General features: G+C 42.0%; 1 protein-coding gene across 7 annotated transcripts in view; it reads right to left on the bottom strand.

Moving 5' to 3' along the window:
• ATP8B4 (ATPase, class I, type 8B, member 4) overlaps positions 1–20,332 on the bottom strand; it is a 341,749-nt gene that overhangs the window by 289,143 nt on the left and 32,274 nt on the right. For 4 of the 7 annotated variants that reach the window (XM_010839512.1, XM_010839505.1, XM_010839515.1 and 1 more), the window contains exon 1: positions 4,664–4,842. The exons of 1 other annotated variant lie outside the window; for it this stretch is intronic. The gene's annotated coding sequence lies outside the window, so the exon portion shown is untranslated. Of the gene's footprint in view, positions 1–164; positions 492–4,663; positions 4,843–20,332 lie in introns of those variants that run through there. 2 more of the 7 variants (XM_010839507.1, XM_010839506.1) reach the window with 1 other exon arrangement.

The raw sequence follows: 20,332 nt of genomic DNA, 5'->3' as shown, positions 1-20,332 counted from the left end.
TCTGTTCTCCTGTCTCCATTCTGTTCTTGCCTCCCTCTCTCCCCAGCTCTGCCTCCTCTTCCTCTTGGGAGGCATGTCCTGAACAGGAGACACTTTCTGGAGAGCAGACCCCAATCCGAGCTCAGCCACTTTCTATCTAGCGTCACTTTGACCAGGTCACTTACCCTTCCTAAGACTCACTCTCCGAATCTGTAAAAAAGAAGAAATAATGCCTTCCTCCCAGGGCTGTAGCGAGAATATACAGCTCACTCCATAAAAATGTGATCCCTCCCCCTCCTTCCTTCCTCCCCATCTGTCTTCTCTCCTCCTACTCCCTCCCCTTTTCTCTGCTTTCACTCTCTCAGTTTCCTTTCCCTGTTTCCTTCTCTTTCATTTTCTCACTAAGCCACTTGCCTTCTAACCCAACCCACCTCCTTTCTGAAGACTAATCCACCAAGAGAGAGGGGAGGGCTGAGGCTTAGGTGAGCGGGAGAACCCCTCTGCTTGAGCAATGCTGCTGCTGCTGCTAAGTCGCTTCAGTTGTGTCCAACTCTGTGCAACCCCATAGACGGCAGCCCACAAGGCTCCCCTGTCCCTGGGATTCTCCAGGCAAGAACACTGGAGTGGGTTGCCATTTCCTTCTCCAATGCATGAAAGGGAAAAGTGAAAGTGAAGTCGCTGAGTCTTGTCCAACTCTTAGCGACCCCATGGACTGCGGCCCACCAGGCTCCTCCGTCCATGAGATTTTCCAGGCAAGAGTACTGGAGTGGGGTGCCATTGCCTTCTCCAACTTGAGCAATAGTGGGGGCCTAAGGATGGGAAGTGGGATGGCAGGATTAGGGAGTTAGCCCCTTCTTTCCTCCTCTGCTGTCCACCTTCTCTGGTCCTGCCCCTGCCCCTATTCTCCCTCTGGCCCTAGGTTCCCAGAAGCTCAAAAGCAAAGCTTCAGCGAGTCCTCCCACCTCTGGACATGGTAGCCTTGCAATCATATATGCTGGCAACACTGCCTATCAGCCCAAGAATATTCCCCCTGCTCTGGGCCTCTAAGGGATGGGGTCAGGGAAGGAGCACATCTCTGAGACTCCAGGGAAGGGATATTTTTGGTCCAAAAGGGAAATCTCAGCCTTGGGAGGTTAGAACAACGATGGATAAAGTAAAGAATAAGCCCAGGCCTCAGTCCTACATGTGTGCAGCTTTGACTATGAAGTGAGAGTAGGAGGTATAGATAATGTTCTCATCATATTTGGTGTCAGTGACAACTGCCAGCACCCATAGTGCTTGCAGAGTGAAGATACTGGGAAAAAATAAAAGTAAAAAAATTTAAGCCAGTCTGTGTATGTGTTTGTCAAAGTGATGGTTAGCACAGCCAAATGTATAAACTGCCCACCAATTATATCTAATTACCATGCCTCAACAATAAAGTACTTTATTTCCCATATAATATATATCAGATTGATGGTGTTGTGAGTTATTATGTCGACACTGAAGTCTGTGTATATTCTGTTAGGCGTGCAGCTGTTACCCAGCCACAGAATACTAAAGTGGTGGGAACCCTGCTTCCTTTTTCCTCTTGTTTGTGTCCTGCTTATTTTCCAACAGTTTCCTTTTCTCTTTCCTTTCTCATCCTTTCCTCATCTGCTCTCACTGCCTCTCTTGTGCATTTTCAAAACCTTTTCCTCATCCTGCCCTTTCTCTATCAAACATGCCTCCCCCGGCTTCTTCTTTCCCCTTCTTCTTTCCCCTTCTCCATTAGCCTAGAGCCAGAGGACCAGGTTTGATCCTGTTAGTTCTCTCCTTCCAGCAAGTTCCCCTCCATTCTAAGCCCTGGTTTTCTCATCTGTAAACAGAGACAATCAGCTAACTCATGGGATCATTTAACAAACTGAGGTCATGCCTGTAAAAAAAAAAAAAAAAATTAGCACAGTGCCTCTTGATACAAAGGTAAACACTCAAGAAAAGAAAGCTATTACTTTAATTTTTCTTAAATATATCCTTAACTCTATATATGTAGAAAACCTCCTATCAAATTTGAGAGTATCTCTACTGACATTCAGTCATCCAACACTTATCAGACACCTGTTCTACATCAAACTTGGGCTGGGTAGAGGGAGGCAAGGATCATTTCTTCAAAAGCCAGGAGTCTGGGGTAGATGAGATCATAAACATAGAAAGTTCAATATTGCAGGTCTATGTCAGAAGAAGGGACTGAGAACCATGGAGACAGAGGAAAGGGAGTCACCAAGCCTGCTTTGCAGAGTCAGCTATGATCTCACACAGTCAGCTATGATCTCACACATGGTAATTCCCAGTCAAGTCCTGAGTTTGCTCAATAAAACAAGGTAAGTACAGGCAAAAAGAACAGCAAGTGGAAAGATCAAGTATTGTGAAAGGGAGCAGTGACAGTCATGGAACCAGATTACAGGGAGCATGGAGGAGTGTGGTGTGAGGGGGCTGGCAAGATAGGTAAGAGATGGAGTCTGAAAGAAGTCATCATTGTCAGCATCATCACTCCCATCTACTAAGTACCTAGCCTCATGCTAAGCACTTGTTAAATGTAACCTCTCATTTAATCCTCACCAAAATATTATGGGCAGGAACTGTTGTTCTCCCATTTGATAGATGAACTGACACAGGACATTGTTACAGTCAAGATCCTGATAGATCCTCAGGTATTGGGGAGGCAGAAGTGTTCTCTCTGCAGAAAGGTATGCTTAGAATCTAGGCTCCTTTGTTCACTGTCATTGCTTCCTCATGTCCCTCTGTGTGAGTGCAAGCTGACAGAGTTTTTAGGAAGGTTTTACTCTCACAGCCAAGAACAGGAATGGCAAGAGATGGGGGATAATGACAACAGGCAATGGAGTTGGATTCTAGAAATGTGTCTGCAGTTGAAGTTGACAAATGTTAAAAATGGTCCATATGCTGGGGCGCAAAACAAGAAAGAATCTGGGATGACTTCTGAGCTTTTGGCTCAGGACAAGAGAGGATAACTAATGAAAATGACAACAGAGCAGTGAAAGGAGAAGGTAGGGGAGCAGGAGCAGGAACTGAGGTGCGGCAATAGTTAAGTTCACTTTGAGCACACTAGGCTTGAAACGCCTCTTGATCACTGAAAATATCCTCAGCACAAAAGAGAAGAGACCGATTTGTAGACTTGGAATCATCAACATATAAGGAAGCACTGAAGTCATGGGGGATGAATGATCTCATTCAGAAAGAAGAACGAAGAGAAGTGAGGAGAGGCCAGCGGGTGAGGATGAGTCAGGGAGAAGATGAGGACAAGGTCCTAGGGAACACCCAACATCAAAAGAAGGTTCTGAGAAAGATACACGGAAACAAAATGCTGTAGTTTTCCTCCTACACCCTCTTCTTCAGGGCATCCAGCACAGAGGCTGGTGCAGGGTAGGCAGGTGCTCAGCAAACTAACACTGAGTGAAGAAGGGGAGAAAAGAAAAAGGAAGCCTCAAATTAAGGAAGGACTGTTTCCAAAAATACAATGATTAATACTTAGTGTTTATATTTAACATTTAATTAGAATATTATTTGTCAATATTGCCAAGAAGTAAGACTTGAGGCATGCGCTACAAACATGGAGCATTTTGAGGTTACGGTATTTTCCTTGACATCTCTTGAGAAATCCTGAAAGCAAATACTAGCATCTGATTCCTATACATGCTCTGTAACCATCTAGTATACATACATTAAGAAGTTTTATTTCAAGGACAGTAACAGTTTCTTATTTGAAACAATAGGTTAAGTTTCTTTTTCCTACTAAATGAAAATTTCTAATGTATCATGTAAGAAAAAAAAAAAATCCTTCTGAGCATAAAAAAATCCTCCAACAACACAAAAAGATCACTTGGCTCCTCATTTTTAAAAGATGCATCATGATGATGAAACAATATAAAAACACAAGAGAGACAAATATAGGTCTCAAAATCCCTCTGAATTTACATTCCGCTGTAAAGGCAGGCAGGGAACGACACAGGCAAGGTGGCTGGTCTCGAACACAGGTGTTGGTAATCCCATACATGATACCCTATCTCCTCACCTCCTTTATGATAAGTTTTCAGCTTCTATTTAATGTTTCTCACTCATCTCTTGTTTCTTCAAAACAGCTCATTGTTAACTAAGAAAATGAGACTCCCTCATGTCTATCAACAAAACAACTAGAAGAATCCATTTCTCTGTTCAGAGAAATCTCAGTACTAGAAACGTATCTACCCCTTATGCCTTAGAAGGAGACTTTAGTGACAAACTGTTTATGTCCAAAGGAAGAATTGATCATAAAATGAACAATATCTTGAGTAGGTGCATCAGTTATGAGCCCTCTGGGGGGAAAAAAAAAATCTAAAACCAACGGTGGTCAAAGGAAGTGACAAGTATCCAGAAACCAAGAAAAAATGCTGCACTGACGCTTCTCCACTAGCCATGTAATAGATGATGCTAACAGAATCAACATTTGAACTTCAAAGGAAAAAAAGAAAATGTCCTATTTTCCAAATCCAACTAACTTCCCCCCAAAATTATTCTTTAATGAGAGGAGAATAATGACTGTTTGCTAAACTTCAACACACAGAAAATAAAAACAAAAGAGTAACCCAGAGAAGAGAAACAAAAAGCACCAAAGGAGGCAGAGCTAACTCTCTCTTGGTCCCAGCAACCCTTCAGTGCTCCCCAGACTCACCTCAGCCTGGACCTAAGCCTCTCCCCACAAAAGGGAGATTTCCCAGCAATGCAGCAAGATCAAACAGGTACCCATTCCGTGACCATATCAGTGAGAACAATGAGAAAAGCCAGGCTATTCTGAAAGCTCTAGTAATTACATAGAAAACAAACTGGGTCTCTAGGGGACATTCTTGAAAATCTGAGATCAACTCCCGGAAAAACACTCTTGGCTGCTTACCACTACCGGAAGCTGCTCGAGGGTAGATCAGAAGTAGCATCTCATCAGAAAAGGAGGAAGGAGTTGCAGGGAAGCAGCCTCACTACCAGTGAAGCACAGAGGGAGCAAAAAACGGTCCTTGGCAACATACCAAAAGCCCAGAAGAGTTTCTCCTGGAAGAGTTGCCTGTTACTACTCCCAGGGCAGAACTGGTTAATCTTGGAAAAACAAAAGGGAGCTCCCTAGAGGCTGGCTTCCCCAGGATTGCTTTTTCTGTATGAATCAAGAGTTCAGAAGAACATAAGCAGATAAGGAAAGGGGTCACCATGGCTTCGAATTATCAAACTTTTATCAACCCTCAACTGAGGGAGATAAGTAAATATCTTTGGAGTTAGTTCCTACCTGTTTTTGCCAGAGTTGAAGGAATTAGCAATGTCAGTTTTTTAAAAAAATCATTAGAAGGGAACTTCAACTCTCTTATGGATGAAAGCTAAGCACATTCAAGCAACATGTAACATGCAGAGCAAGGACTTCTTTTTCCCCCAACATCCTTAATTTCAGCTCAGAGGAAGCAAACCATTAACCCTAAGGATGCTGAAGAACAAATGCACATGGAAACAGATTTAAACTTCTTAGTTTAGAATTGCTTAGAGAAGGTTCTGGTTGTTGTGCTTTTTTTTCTTAAGAGTGTTCTGGTTTTTAACATGGGATTAGATAAAAACAAAATATTTTGGTCCATGTCTATTTTGAAAGGATTAGGGCTACTTTTCAATATATCTAAAGCCATTGATGGGGTTTCCAGAAGTTACAACAGATTTGCAGTTAAGGACTGAAGCCAAATATATTTTAATCATATCTCTCTAACCAGAGCAAGTTGATCCCCTGTGTCAACTCTCTTCTCAAACAACATGACACTGAGCCCTCAACTTTCCACTGAAAGCCAGATCAGAGAGAAGGGAGGGCCTTTCCATGCCAGGGCTCCACAGTCACAAAGAAAGGAGAGATTTCTTGAATCAACGGAAACAGAATAAAAACCACAATCAGAGAAAACTAACCAAACTGATCACATGGACCAAAGAATTGTCTAACTCAATGAAACTAAAAGACATGCCATGTAGGGCAACCCAAGATGCATAGGTCATGGTGGACAGTTCTGACAAAACGTGGTCCACTGGAGGAGGGAATGGCAAACCACTTCAATATCTTGCCTTGAGAACCCCATGAACAGTATGAAAAGGCAAAAAGATATAACATGGAAAGACGAACTTCCCAGGTCAGTAGGTGCCCAATATGCTACTGAAGAAACAACTCCAGAAAGAATGGAGAGATGAACCAAAAGCAAAAATAACACCCAGCTATGGAAGTAAAGTCCAATGCTGTAAAGAACAATACTTCATAGGAACCTGGAATGTTAGGTTCATGAATCAAGGTAGATTGGAAGTGGTCAAATAAGAAATGGCAAGAGGGAACATCGACATTTTAGGAATCAGTGAACTAAAATGGACTGGCATGGGCGAATTTAACTCAGAGACCATTATATCTACTACTGTGGGCAAGAATCCCTTAGAAGAAATGGAGTAGCCATCATAGTCAACAAAAGAGTCCAAAATGCAGTACTTGGGTGCAATCTCAAAAATGACAGAATGATCTCTGTTCATTTCCAACACAAACCATTCAATATCACAGTATTCCAAGTCTATGCCCCAACAACTAAGCCTGAAGAAACTGAAGTTGAATGGTTCTATGAAGACCTACACGACCTTCTAGAACTAACACCCCAAAAATATGTCCTTTTCATCACAGGGGACTGGAATGCAAAAGTAGGAAATCCAGACATATCTCAAGTAACAGACAAGTTTGGCCTTGGAGTACAAAATGAAACAGGGCAAGGCTAATAGAGTTTTGCCAAGAGAACGCACTGGTCACAGCAAACACCCTCTTCCAACAACACAAGAGAAGACTCTACACATGGACATCACCAGATGGTCAACACTGAAATCAGATTAATTATATTCTTTGCAGTCGAAGATGGAGAAGCTCTATACAGTCAGCAAAAACAAGACCGGGAGCTGACTGTGCCTCAAAGCATGAGCTCCTTATTGCTAAATTCAGACTTAAATTGAAGAAAGCAGGGAAAACCACTAGGACATTTAGGTATGACCTAAATCAAATCCCTTACATTTATATGGTGGAAGTGACCAATAGATTCAAGCAATTAGATGTGCATGAGTGCGTGAAGAACTATGAACAGAGGTTCATGACACTGTACAGGAGGCAATGATCAAGACCATCCCCATGAAAAAGAAATGCAAAAAGGCAAAATGGTTGTCTATAGGAGGCCTTACAAATAGCTGAGAAAAGAAGAGAAGTAAAAGGGAAAGGAGAAAAGGAAAGATATACTCATTTGAATGCAGAGTTCCAAAGAATAGCAAGGAAGAGAAAAGAAAGAATTCCTCAGTGATCAGTGCAAAGAAATAGAGGAAAATAACAGAATGGGAAAGACTAGAGATCGCTTCAAGAAAATTAGAGATAGCAAGGGAACATTTTATGCAAAGATGGGTACAATCATGGACAGAAACAGTATGGACCTAACAGAAGCAGAAGATATTAAGAAGAGGTGGCAAGAATACATGGAAGAACTATACAAAAAAGAACTTAATGACATGGATAACCACGATGGTGTGATCACTCACCTAGAGCCAGATATCCTGCCGTCTAGAGTCAAATAGGCCTTAGGAAGAATCACTACAAACATAGTGGAGGTGACAGAATTCCAGTTGAGCTATTTCAAATCCTAAAAGATGATGTTATGAAAGTGCTGCACTCAATATGCCAGAAAATTTGGACAACTCAACAGTGGCCACGGGATTGGAAAAAGTCAGTTTTCATTCCAATCCTAAAGAAAGGTAATGCCAAAGAATGTTTAAACTACCGCACAATTGCATTCATCTCACACATTAGCAAAGTAATGCTCAAAATTCTCCATGCCAGGCTCCAATAGTACGTGAACCAAGAATTTCCACATGTTCAAGCTATATTTAAAAAACATCCACTGGATCATCGAAAAAGCAAGAGAGTTCCAGAAAAACATATGCTTTATTGACTATGCCAAAGCCTTTGACTGTGTGGATCACAACAAACTGTGGAAAATTCTTAAAGAGGTGGGAATACCAGATCATCTTACCTGCCTCCTGAGAAATGTGTATGCAGGTCAAGAAGCAACAGTAAGAACTGTATATGGAACAGACTGGTTCCAAATCAGGAAAGGAGTACATCAAGGCTGTATATTGTCACCCTGCTTGTTTAAATTATACGCTGAGTACATCATGTGAAATGTCAAGCTGGATGAAGCACAAGCTGGAATCAAGATTGCCAGGAGAAATATCAATAACCTCAGATATGCAGATGAACCACCCTTATGGCAGAAAACGAAGAGGAACTGAAGAGCCTCCTGATAAAAGTGAAAGAGAAGAGTGAAAAAGCTGGCTTCAAACTCAACATTCCAAAAATGAAGATCGTGGCATTTGGTCCCAGCACTTCATGGCAAATAGATGGGGAACAGTGACAGACTTTATTTTCTTGGGCTCCAGAATCACTGCAGATAGTGACTGCAGCCATGAAATTAAAAGACACTTGCTCCTTGGAAAAGCTATGACCAACATAGACAGCATATTAAAAAGCAGAGACATTACTTTGCCAACAAAGGTCCATTTAGTCAAAGCTATGGTTTTTCCAGTAGTCATTATGGATGTGAGATTTGGATCATAAAGAAAGCTGAATGCCAAAGAATTGATGCTTTTGAATTGCAGTGTGGGAGAAGACACTTGAGAGTCTGTTGGACTTCCAGAAGGTAAAACCAGTCCATCCTAAAGGAATCAGTCCTGAATATTCACTGGAAGGACTGATGCTAAAGCTGAGACTCCAATACTTTGGCCACCTGATGTGAAGAGCTGACTCATTTGAAAAGACCCTGATGCTGGGAAAGATTGAAGGCAGGAGGAGAAGGAGACAACAGAGAATGAGATGGTTGGATGGCATCACCGACTCGATGGACATGAGTTTGAGCAAGCTTGGGGAGTTGGTGATGGATAGGGAGGCCTGGCATGCTGCAGTCCATGGGATCCATGCTGCAGTCCAGAGTTGGACATGACTGAGCAGCTGAACTGAATTTCTTGAATCAAGAGTGATGGCTCCCTTCCTTACATGAGAAAAAGGACCAAGAACAGTCTATATGAAGAAGCAATCATTTCTTTTAAATATTTATAATGAAAAACTCCTTTGAATTAAAAAAAAATTTAAGTATAACCTCTATACCATTTTTTACCTGTCACATTGACAACTATTACAAGTCTGGTAGTTACCTTTGTTGAAGGATATTTAAGGAAATCTACACCTTCTCCTACATTGTTAATGGAGATAAAAATTGATAAAATATTTTAAAGGGAAATTAATGCCTGTCAAATATAGAAATGTGTATGTTTCCCTCTCTCAGGAATTTACCTTATAAGATGATCACAAATATGTGCAAACATACTATAAAAATGTTACAGTGCTGTGATGGCAAAAAATCTAAAAATGGCTTAAGTATAGGAAACTGGCTAAGTAAGCAGAGGTTCAGTTCAGTTCAGTCGCTCAGTCGTGTCCGACTCTTTGCGACACCATGAATGGCAGCACGCCAGGCCTCCCTGTCCATCATCAACTCCCAGAGTCCACCCAAAACCCATGTCCATTGAGTCAGTGATGGCATCCCACCATCTCATCCTCTGTCATCCCCTTCTCCTCCTGCCCTCAATCTTTCCCAGCATCGGGGTCTTTTTAAATGAGTCAGCTTTTCACATTAGGTGGCCAAAGTATTGGAGTTTCAGCTTCAACATCAGTCCTTCCAATGAACACCCAGGACTGATCTCCTTTAGGATGGACTGGTTGGACTTTCTTGCAGTCCAAGGGACTCTCAAGAGTCTTCTCCAACACCACAGTTCAAAAGCATCAATTCTTCAGCACTCAGCTTTCTTTATAGTCCAATTCTCACATCCATACATGACCACTGGAAAAACCATAGCCTTGACTAGACGGACCTTTGTTGACAAAGTAATGTCTCTGCTTTTTAATATGCTGTCTAGGTTGGTCATAACTTTCCTTTCAAGGAGTAAGAGTCTTTTAATTTCATGGCTGCAATCACCATCTGCAGTGATTTTGGAGCCCAGAAAAATAAAGTCAGCCACTGTGTCCACTGTTTCCCCCTCTGTTTGCCATGAAGTGATGGGACCGGATGCCATGATCTTAGTTTTCTGAATGTTGAGCTTTAAGCCGACTTTTACATTCATAGAAAGGAGTACTACACAGCCATCAGGAGGGGGTCGAACTGGAGTGAAGAATCAGATGGTCTGGTTTCAGATCTGGCTCCATTAGTGACTCTGAGAAAGTTCTCAAACCTCTCTGGGCCTCAGCTTCTCCTCCATAAAAAAGTGATAATTATAGTATTTACAATAGAGGATTGTTGTGAATAAGACAGTGCTTGGAGCATAGTCAGTTCAGTTCAGTCGCTCAGTCATGTCCGACTCTTTACGACCCCATGAATTGCAGCACACCAGGCTTCCCTATCCATCACCAACTCCCAGAGTTCACTCAGACTCACGTCCATCGAGTCAGTGATGCCATTCAGCCATCTCATCCTCTGTCGTCCCCTTCTCCTCCTGCCCCCAATCCCTTGCAGCATCAGAGTCTTTCCAACGAGTCAACTCTTTGCATGAGGTGGCCAAAGTACTGGAGTTTCAGCTTTAGCATCATTCCTTCCAAAGAAATCCCAGGGCTGATCTCCTTCAGAATGGACTGGTTGAATCTCCTTGCAGTCCAAGGGACTCTCAAGAGTCTTCTCCAACACCACAGTTCCAAAGCATCAATTCTTTGGCGCTCAGCTTTCTTCACAGATGCTCAATAATTATTAGTTGTTATCAACAAAAGAAGTAGGCCTTTTCAGACTGACAGGGAAAGATGTCCAAGATGTACTGTCATGTGAAAATAACAAGTTGCAAAAGAGTATGTATAGGATAATCCCATTTAGTAAAAATATTTTAAATACACTTGCTGCTTACTGTTTCTTTCAACTAAAATATAAGCTTCTTGAGAGCAGGGACTTTTGTTCACTGTTGTATCACCAATGTCCATGATAGGCATTCAATAAATAATTGTTGACTGAATGGATGATAGCAAGAAAGCTGAGCAAGAAGAAATAATAACTACCAGTGAAGATAGTTATTAATATATTAATAATATTTATATCATTAATACTATAATAATAATCAGTAGTATATTAATAATAAGACCTGGTGGGCCCTGGGAGAAATGTTTCACTGGTTCTTACCCTTTTGTACTACTTACATTTTCAGTCAACCAATGAAAATGTAGTTCTTAGAAAACAGTGATTTTTTTTTTTACATGGAATATCTTGAGATCTACAGTTGCCCCCACTAGCAGCACACAGATGAAGGAGCAAGTGATGATTTTCCCCCATAATCAGATAAATTAATGAGTCAAAAAGCAACTTACAAAAGAAGGAAAGCACAGAGCTCTTTTTTTCTCCTTGGCTTTCTATTGATTTTTCCAGTTATTCCTATCATCTCCAAGCCAGAGAGGCTCTGCCCTAGTCCATGGGAACCCCTTTCCTGTATCTAAACATCAACTGCACAGTCCTAACTTGGTATCTTCGCTCAGGCCATCCTCTCCTTTGGGGAGACCTTTCCCAACTTGTCCTTAAAGGACCAGATCACATCCTCCCTCCTCACTTCCAGCCTTTTCTGTCTTCCCAGCACCTGTGGTCCCTCCCTCATAGGCAATGCCAGAGACTAGGTTTAGGTTTGGTCCTGTCCACCAGCCCTTCCCCTCTCATGGCTGCTATCTTCCCTCCCAGCTTATACATTGCTTAAGGTAGGACTATAAGAATTGTGCTTTTTGTTTTGCAAGACCCCTCATACACATACATACATACACACACATACACACACACACACACACGGTTTTATATTGTAAAGGAGAGAGTCAACGTTAAGGAGCTACATGTTGTGATTTTTTTTCCATTTACCCGAAAGTTTCTAACATTTTTGTCATCCTTCCTGTAATTTCAAGACTAGAGGTGTCTTTTTTCAGCTTACTAAGTGTATTTTTGTTAAATGCTTCTAAGAGATCTAAACTGGTCTAAAACACTCTAATTATTCCTATTCTACCTAGTCTGAACTGATTAAGTTACAGTATTTTTTACTAACCAATGACACTGACAGAATGAGGAATCTTAATGGGAGGAGAAAGTATAGAAGGGCTTCCACGCCTACACCAAAACCACGAACACCTGCCTCATGTTTACCCCGTGCACAGAAGCTCTCATAATGCATGCTTGTGTGTGTGTGTGTGTGTGTGTGTGTGTGTGTGTGTGTGTGTGAGAGAGAGAGAGAGAGAGAGAGAGAGAGATTTCTAGCACTGATTACTTACTTTGAAACATTCATTTAAAAATGCAAGTATCTTGCCACTGAATATTCTTTTAAGGATTCTCAATATTCTATTAAGGATTATGTCCTTAAAATCACAGAGCATCAAATTTATTTGTCCCATCAATTTAAGTCCCAAAATTCTGTATCCATCTTTGGAATATAAGCTTACAGGAGTTGCCACTATTCCTCTGCCAGGCTCTCATCACCCACATCTCCCCTTGAGTTTCTTCTTTTCATTTAGATCTGTGGTCAAAGTCACTGACTCCCAGAGGCCTGTTCTGGTCAACCTACCTAAAACAGCACACACACCCAATCAATTCCTATCCCTTATCTTCCTTTATTTTTCTCCACAGGAAAAATACTGTGTATTTTCTTGTCTTGTCCACTTTCTTCCTCCATAAGGTCAGCTTCAGGAGAGCAGGGACTTTGTCTTGTTCACTGATGTATACCCAGGGCCTAGAACCATGCATAGTATGTGTTAATGAATGCTGACTAAACAAATGGATAGTAATAACATATAGTTCTTTGCTGCTTAGTAAATATGTCTGCATCCCCCTCCAGAACACTAGCTCTTATCTCCTTCTCTGCTGTATTTTAACAGTGCTCAGCAGACAGTAATTTATTCATAACTGAATTAAAGCTGAACTCTGTCAAGCATAGTTCTCTATATCAGGGGTCCCCAAGCAGGAGGGTGAGCAGCGGGTGAGCAGGTGAAGCTTCATCTGCAGCACCCCCATCACTTACTTTTACCACGTAAACCATCCAGCCCCGCCCCCAAGAAAAAAATGTCTTCTGTGCAACCAGTCCCTGGTACCAAAAAAGGTTGTGGACCGCTGGTCTATAGGACACTTTCCATTTCTATTAAACTTCCCCTTATATTGTGCCCTTAACTTCTCTCAGTCCACCTTATCAGTCCCCAAAGTAGTACCAGTTGGTAGACCTAATTTAAATAGACTTCACCACAGACCAGTAGTGATGAGTCAGATTTCAGAATCCTCCGTAGCTGCATCTTGAAGCATCAAATTAAGGGAAGGATGAGGAGGCAGCAAGGAGAAAGGATAGAGGCCTAGAGCACGTTGAAGGTGAATAAAGCAGGTGCCCACTCTTTAGGGCACCAACAGAGGTTCTACACTTTCTCTGGACAACCAAAAAAAGTGTAACTGTGCTCGAAGTAACAGGCAAAATAAGGGTTTAAATGTTCTGTTTTTTTCCTCTTCTAGGTACATATAACCAAAAGAATTCAAGACAGGGACTCAAACAGATACCTGTACACCAATGTTCATAGCAGCATTATTCACAATAGCCAAAAGATAGAAACAACCCAAATGTCTGTCAATGGATAAAGAGATAAGTAAAATGTATAAATATACAATGGAATATCATTCATTCTTAAAAAGGAATGAAATTCTGATACATGCTACAACATGGATAAACCTTGAAAATATACACTAAATGAAATAAGCCAGATACAAAAGGACAAATATTATATGATTTCACTTATATGATGTACCTAAAATAAGTTTAAAAAAAAAAAAAAGAGGTTACAGGGGCTGGGGGAAGGAAAGAATGGGGAGTTATGGTGTATAGAGATTGGGATGATGAACAAATTCTGGAGATAGTGATGATTATACAGAATTTTTAATGCCACTAATGTCACTGAACAATATACTTAAAATGATTTAAATGGTATATGTTATGTTATTCCCCTTAGATAATATTACCTGAACACAGTTTTATCTTTAATATTCACTGGTCAGCATGTACATTGATATACACATACATCAAAAGTTCTGTGTTTTTTGAAGGCCTTATTTTGCTTTAAAACCTTACTTTTTACAAATGACCTTCATGTCTGTAATCTAGAGTTTCCAAAGAACTTTCTCAATGATTGCCCTGATTGGTCCTCACAACAATCCGGTGAATTATGTTAAAAGAATTTTGATTAAATGCCTGAGCACTTGAGAGAAAAGTTTTTCTTTCCTCATTTACCCACTCTCTTGGTTAGTCCTCCAACTTCACACACATTTCCTCATAAGAAAGAGATGGAATTCTTCATACTTAAGATTCTAAATCCACACAGTTTCTCTGAAAAGAATAGCAGTATATTTCTTAGAACCTATGAATACGTCTAGCTTTACTACCAAGACAGCTGAGAGCTGGAAAACTACTGTTTTAAGTAAGCAGGTTGCATGTGTGCTCAGCTGTGTCTGACTCTTTGCAATCCCATGGACTGTAGCCCACCAGGCTCCTCTGTCCATGGAATTTTCCAAGCAAGAATAATGGAGTAGTTTGCCTCGCCCTCCTCCAGGGGATCTTCCCAACCCAGGGATCGAACCCATGTCTCTCATGTCTCCTGCACGGGCAGGCAGATTCTTTACCAAACAGAATAATCACCTATACATCAAGTGGAATGCACTGATCCATAGGTAGAAATCTACAGTTGGAAGAAATGCATTTAACGAAGATTTTTTCATTCAAAAAATGTAGATACTCTCTCTGATAGGCACTTTGTGAAACACAGAAAGATGAACAAAATGTGACTTTTGCTCCTGAGACCCCTGGTCATATGCTGGGAAACAACAGACATGCAGATGCGAGGTTTCTACAAGGAAAGGGGAAAACAGCAGGCTCTGCTATTGAGAAAGAGACTGTGGAACAGGAATGTCAGCCACTTTGTATTGATTGAAATCTTGTTACAACAAAACAGGGGGCTTCGCTGGTAGCTCAGTTGTAAAGAATCCACCTGCCAATGCAGGAGATATGGGTTCAATCCCTGGGTTGGGAAGATCCCCTGGAGGAGGACATGGCAACCCACTGTAGCATTCTTGCCTAGGAAATCCCGTGGACAGAGGAGCCTGGTAGGTTACAGTTCACAGGGTCGCAAATAGTTGGACACAACTTAGCAACTAAAACAACACCACAGTGAAACAGACTAAGAGGTAACAGGTACCCTGGAATTTAGCCATTACAAGAGTTTTGAGCTATTCTCTTTCTTTGCTTGTTCACTTTTTTAATGCCTAGAAAGGAAGATTCAGCTGACTGAAGTAGCAAACCAAAACTTGGTGTCAGCCTGAGTGACAGGGAAGTGTCTCTGGCCTAATACTACAATTCGGACATACACAATACAAAAGGAAAGAAAATCAGAACAAATTATACCTTGACTCTATAAACAATACACCTGCTATGTGTAGACAACAAGCCATCTTGGACCTATTGAAGAATCTCTTTGAAAGACGATCTGTAGGTTTACAAACCTACATAGCAAAACAAGGGAATCACCGAGTTATAAACCATATGTTGTTGTGAAAATACTTAACTGCCTTCAGTTCAGTTCAGTTCAGTCGTGTCCGACTCTTTGCAACCCCATGAATCACAGCACGCCAGACCTCCCTGTCCATCACCAACTCCCGGAGTTCACCCAGACTCGTGTCCATCGAGTCAGTGATGCCTTAAACTCTGCTTATAAAATGAGGAAAATTAAAACCTTCTTAATCTGTCTAGATCAAATGAGACATTCACTAAACAAATAATAAATGAATATGAAGTATAAGTGCATGAGCAAATTGCATGTGCAATGACAGAACAAGAATAAATAACACAAAACCCAGTACTTGTCACATAGTCATTGCTGGGCAATGGTCAACGTTCTTCCTGCTATCTCTCCAGAATCTTCCCAAATGGCTACATTTCCCAGATTGGAAGAGTGGGGAGACCTCCAAATTCTGAGCTCTCCCGCATCTCCAGTTCTTCCCATCCTGATACAACCACCTGCTTTCCCCTCTTCTCTGTAGCATTTCCTTTCAATACACCATAAAACAGCACAAGAAACAGACAATTCTAAAGAATGAGCTCAGTAAGGATAAGGACAAGTCTTAGTTTTTCTTCCTACACTCCAAGGAATTGTTTGAAAACCACCACTCTATGAAAAGATTCAGCCAGTTAGAGAAGTGCTCTGAAAATGTTCCTGCCCCTCCATGTCCTTTTCTTTTCAGTGATTGAAACCTACTCACTTCCTATTCAGAAATGTGTTCACCAAATTTAGAAATCATACATACCTTCACAGTCTTTAATTTCAAAAAAAGAGGGAGAGTTTTCTAACCTCTTACAGTTTCATTTACTGCCTGGTACTTTCCGTGGTGTGTTTAGCTAAGTTTACCACAAGACTACAACTCAACTCCTCCTCCACCAATCTCCCCACCAATTACTCCCCCTTGGTCAGTTAACCTTTTGTGTAAGAAAGTAGGTTTCCTTACATTGGTCAACATCAACGACTAACCCATTACTGATAGTGTAATTTCCTATGTGGAACTTTCCATCCTCGATGAAGAGACACATGGTTGAGTTTTAGTTATTACTGAACTAACTCACAAAAAGAACAGAAAAGAAACCAGGGAAAGCAAGAAGGAAGACATTTCTTTGTAAGTTAGGCCCTCATAGTGACCCAGATTTAGGAAGAGAAGAGATTCCTCCTCTACTATTAAAATTTCAGGAATTAAAACTAAACTAAAAATATTATATATCCATGACTATACTAAAATTAAGCCGGTATGATTTTTAAAATAAGATACATAAATTCCTGGATGCTAAAAGTACTTCTGGGGACCAGCGCCTCCCAGTAATTTGGACGTCTCTTCAAGGGCTCTCCTGAATATCCCTTTCAGTGCAATCACTCAGACACAAAGCAGAACAGTGGGGTCCAGAAAGTCTGTTATTATCCAAGCCCACTCACCAAAACCAGGTGATTTGCATTTCACTTGTCCTTTCAAATGTGTTCTGAACCATGTGTTCCAGAGCTAGATGACCCAGCTCTAAACCCGATGGCCTAATCCAAGCCAGACAACTGGCATCCTGAGTTGTAAAAGTCATTCTAAAGGTTCGTATCCAAATGCTCCACAGACAAAACTGGATCCTGGGTTAGACTGTTGGCACCAGTGAGAGGAACACTCCCCAGAACAATGTACCTCTTGAGATCAGGGGAGCATAGTGTCTTCTTTGAACACAATAAGTGACCAGGAGATATTTTGGGGCTCTGTTTTAAAATAGATCAACATCATAAGCCATTAAATAATAGGGGGCATTTATCTGAAAGGAGCCTCAATCTGAAAAGGATTCGATCTGAATGGTTTCAGGGTTCTAGTGGTTCTTGCACCTTCAAAACACAGGAGTAGCCTGACACTCTTTGACACTCACTCCAGCCCCACATTCTTCTTAGCAGGCTATCACCCAGCAAGAAAGAAGCATTATGGCCATATGGCTTCTAAAAAGCTCTTCCCTTCATTTCTATACCCTTTTAGCCTACCCTGCAACATCAGTAAGTATGAACACTCCCTACTCCTAGCATGTCATTTGGAAAGTGCAGGATCAAAGTTCAAGATCAAAGAAATTCAGGCTCCTAATCAGAACTATCTCTATTTCACACATCTGTCACCATTTTCTAAGGCCCAGTTCTGAACCAACACCTCTGCAAGACATTAGGGATGCCAAGATAAACAAGACCTGGTCTCTGCCCCAGAAAGAATCTTTTTAGTGGAAGAGAAATAAGTTCTGAATAAGTCACTTTGATACACTATAATACAAACTCTAAGAGGAGTGTCCCTGTTCCAAATATGTTTTGGAATATAGGTAGAAGGAGAACTTATTCCTGTGGATGTGGACGCGTCAGGGAGGAACCTCTGGATACCACTTGGAAGATGAATCCCAAGAGATGAGTAGAGAAGATGTATATAGTTCCATGAGCCAACAGTCCAAGAGGAAAATGTCACTGGTAGCTTTTATATCCTCTGTTCACCTACTACTCATCCCACCTCAAAGAACAGCTGCCCTCTACTGCCACCTGGATTTTCATTCCAAATGGCCGGAGTCACGCATCCTACAGCATTAATGAATGTGGAGGACAAAAGTGAGTTAGTGATCACTTTCAGCACATCAGTAAAGGTAATTACTAGGCCCTGGGGGATCAGAAAGCAGGCAGGGGTTAGGCAGGAGTTGAATCCTGAAAGCCTCAAGTGCTGCCTTGGGCACTCAACCTCTGAGGAAAGCAAGATGGATGTGTTCTTACCTGCGTAAGGTGCTGACCCTGTGCTATACTGTAGAGTGTAAGGAAATGCACCCTACCATGAAGCTAGAATACTGCACAGGGGGCATGGTGCAGAAGGTGAAAGCTCAAGATGGAAGAAGGGAGGCCAAGCTATCTGAAGTGGCTGCAGGATTATCCCACCCTCTAGAGATATCCCCTAAGGGAGGTAAACAGACCCCATTAAAAGCTTTCTTTGGGAAAATATAAATTCCAGATGAACAATAACAAACAGTACACCTCCCCCCCATTTCTGAACACATTCCCACAAATGCTGAGCCACCTTGAGGTAGAATGTGCTCCAGTCTCCAGGCCTAGGACCCACGCTGACTGAGTGTATGACACAGCTACTTCTGGTGCATCCTCATGTTCCTATGCATCCTTTTAGGTAAGGAAGGTGTTTTTTCAGAAGTTCCCTTATTGGTAAGCCAATGTTTCATCTGTATCTGGTCTTTCAAGGGAGTGAGTGAAGTGAAGTCGCTCAGTCAAGTCCAACTCTTTGCGACCCCATGAACTGTAGCCCACCAGGTTTCTCCATCTATAGAATTTTCCAGGCATGAGTACTGGAGTGGGTTGCCATTTTCTTCTCCAGAGGATCTTCCCGACCCAGGGATTGAATCCGGGTCTCCCGCATTGTAGGCAAACGCTTTACCATCTGAGCCACCATCTGTATCCAGTCCTTCAAGGGAAGCAGGCATGAATACATTCCCAGAAAAGGAGAATGAGATCTGGGTTATGTCTCACCAGAGATCAGAGGGAAGAGAGAAATGATGGAGGCAGACACTAAAGTCCTGGCTTTTCCTAGCTTGGGCCTCAGCTTTCAAGAGAGAGTTGAGATATACAGAGGCACCTGGGAAATATGGTCGAGTGTCCTGTGTCCTCCAGCTAGACTGGGTGCCCTGTCCACCATGACACTCCATCCAGCGAGAATGGAACAGCAGGCGAGCACTGGAGGAGGACAGTGGCTTCAGGCACCTACGCCTGTATTCCTGCCTCCTGGCTGCTGATGAAGAGCAAGGTCTAAGCTAAGATGAAGATATTTCCTGGTACAAAGAGAATCCAGGGGATCTCATGAGGCAGGAAATAGATGGGCCCCAGGATGAGCAACCAGAATTTGTTTCCTGTGGACAGATACTGCAAGATGAAGAGGAGGAAAAGCTGAACACTGTTCAGATCAGATCAGATCAGATGAGTCGCTCAGTCGTGTCCGACTCTTTTCGACCCCATGAATCGCAGCACGACAGGCCTCCCTGTCCACCACTAACTCCCAGAGTTCACTCAGACTCACGTCCATCGAGTCAGTGATGCCATCCAGCCATCTCATCCTCTGTCGTCCCCGTCTCCTCCTGCCTCCAATCCCTCCCAGCATCAGAGTCTTTTCCAATGAGTCAACTCTTCGCATGAGGTGCCCAAAGTACTGGAGTTTCAGCTTTAGCATCATTCCTTCCAAAGAAATCCCAGGGCTGATCTCCTTCAGAATGGACTGGTTGGATCTCCTTGCAGTCCAAGGGACTCTCAAGAGTCTTCTCCAACTCCACAGTTCAAAAGCATCAATTCTTCGGCGCTCAGCCTTCTTCACAGTCCAACTCTCACATCCATACATGACCACAGGAAAAACCACAGCCTTTACTAGGCAGACCTTTGTTGGCAAAGTAATGTCTCTGCTTTTGAATATGCTATCTAGGCTGGTCATAACTTTCCTTCCAAGGAGTTAAGCGTCTTTTAATTTCATGGCTGCAATCACCATCTGCAGTGATTTTGGAGCCCCAAAAAATAAAGTCTGACACTGTTTCCACTGTTTCCCCATCTATTTCCCATGAAGTGATGGGACTGGATGCCATGATCTTCGTTTTCTGAATGTTGAGCTTTAAGCCAACTTTTTCACTCTCCACTTTCACTTTCATCAAGAGGCTTTTG

The sequence above is a fragment of the Bison bison genome, unplaced genomic scaffold (genome assembly GCF_000754665.1).
Source record: "Bison bison bison isolate TAMUID 2011002044 unplaced genomic scaffold, Bison_UMD1.0 scf7180017864118, whole genome shotgun sequence".
NCBI lineage: Eukaryota > Metazoa > Chordata > Mammalia > Artiodactyla > Bovidae > Bison > Bison bison.
This window is presented reverse-complemented; position numbering and strand designations above follow the sequence as displayed.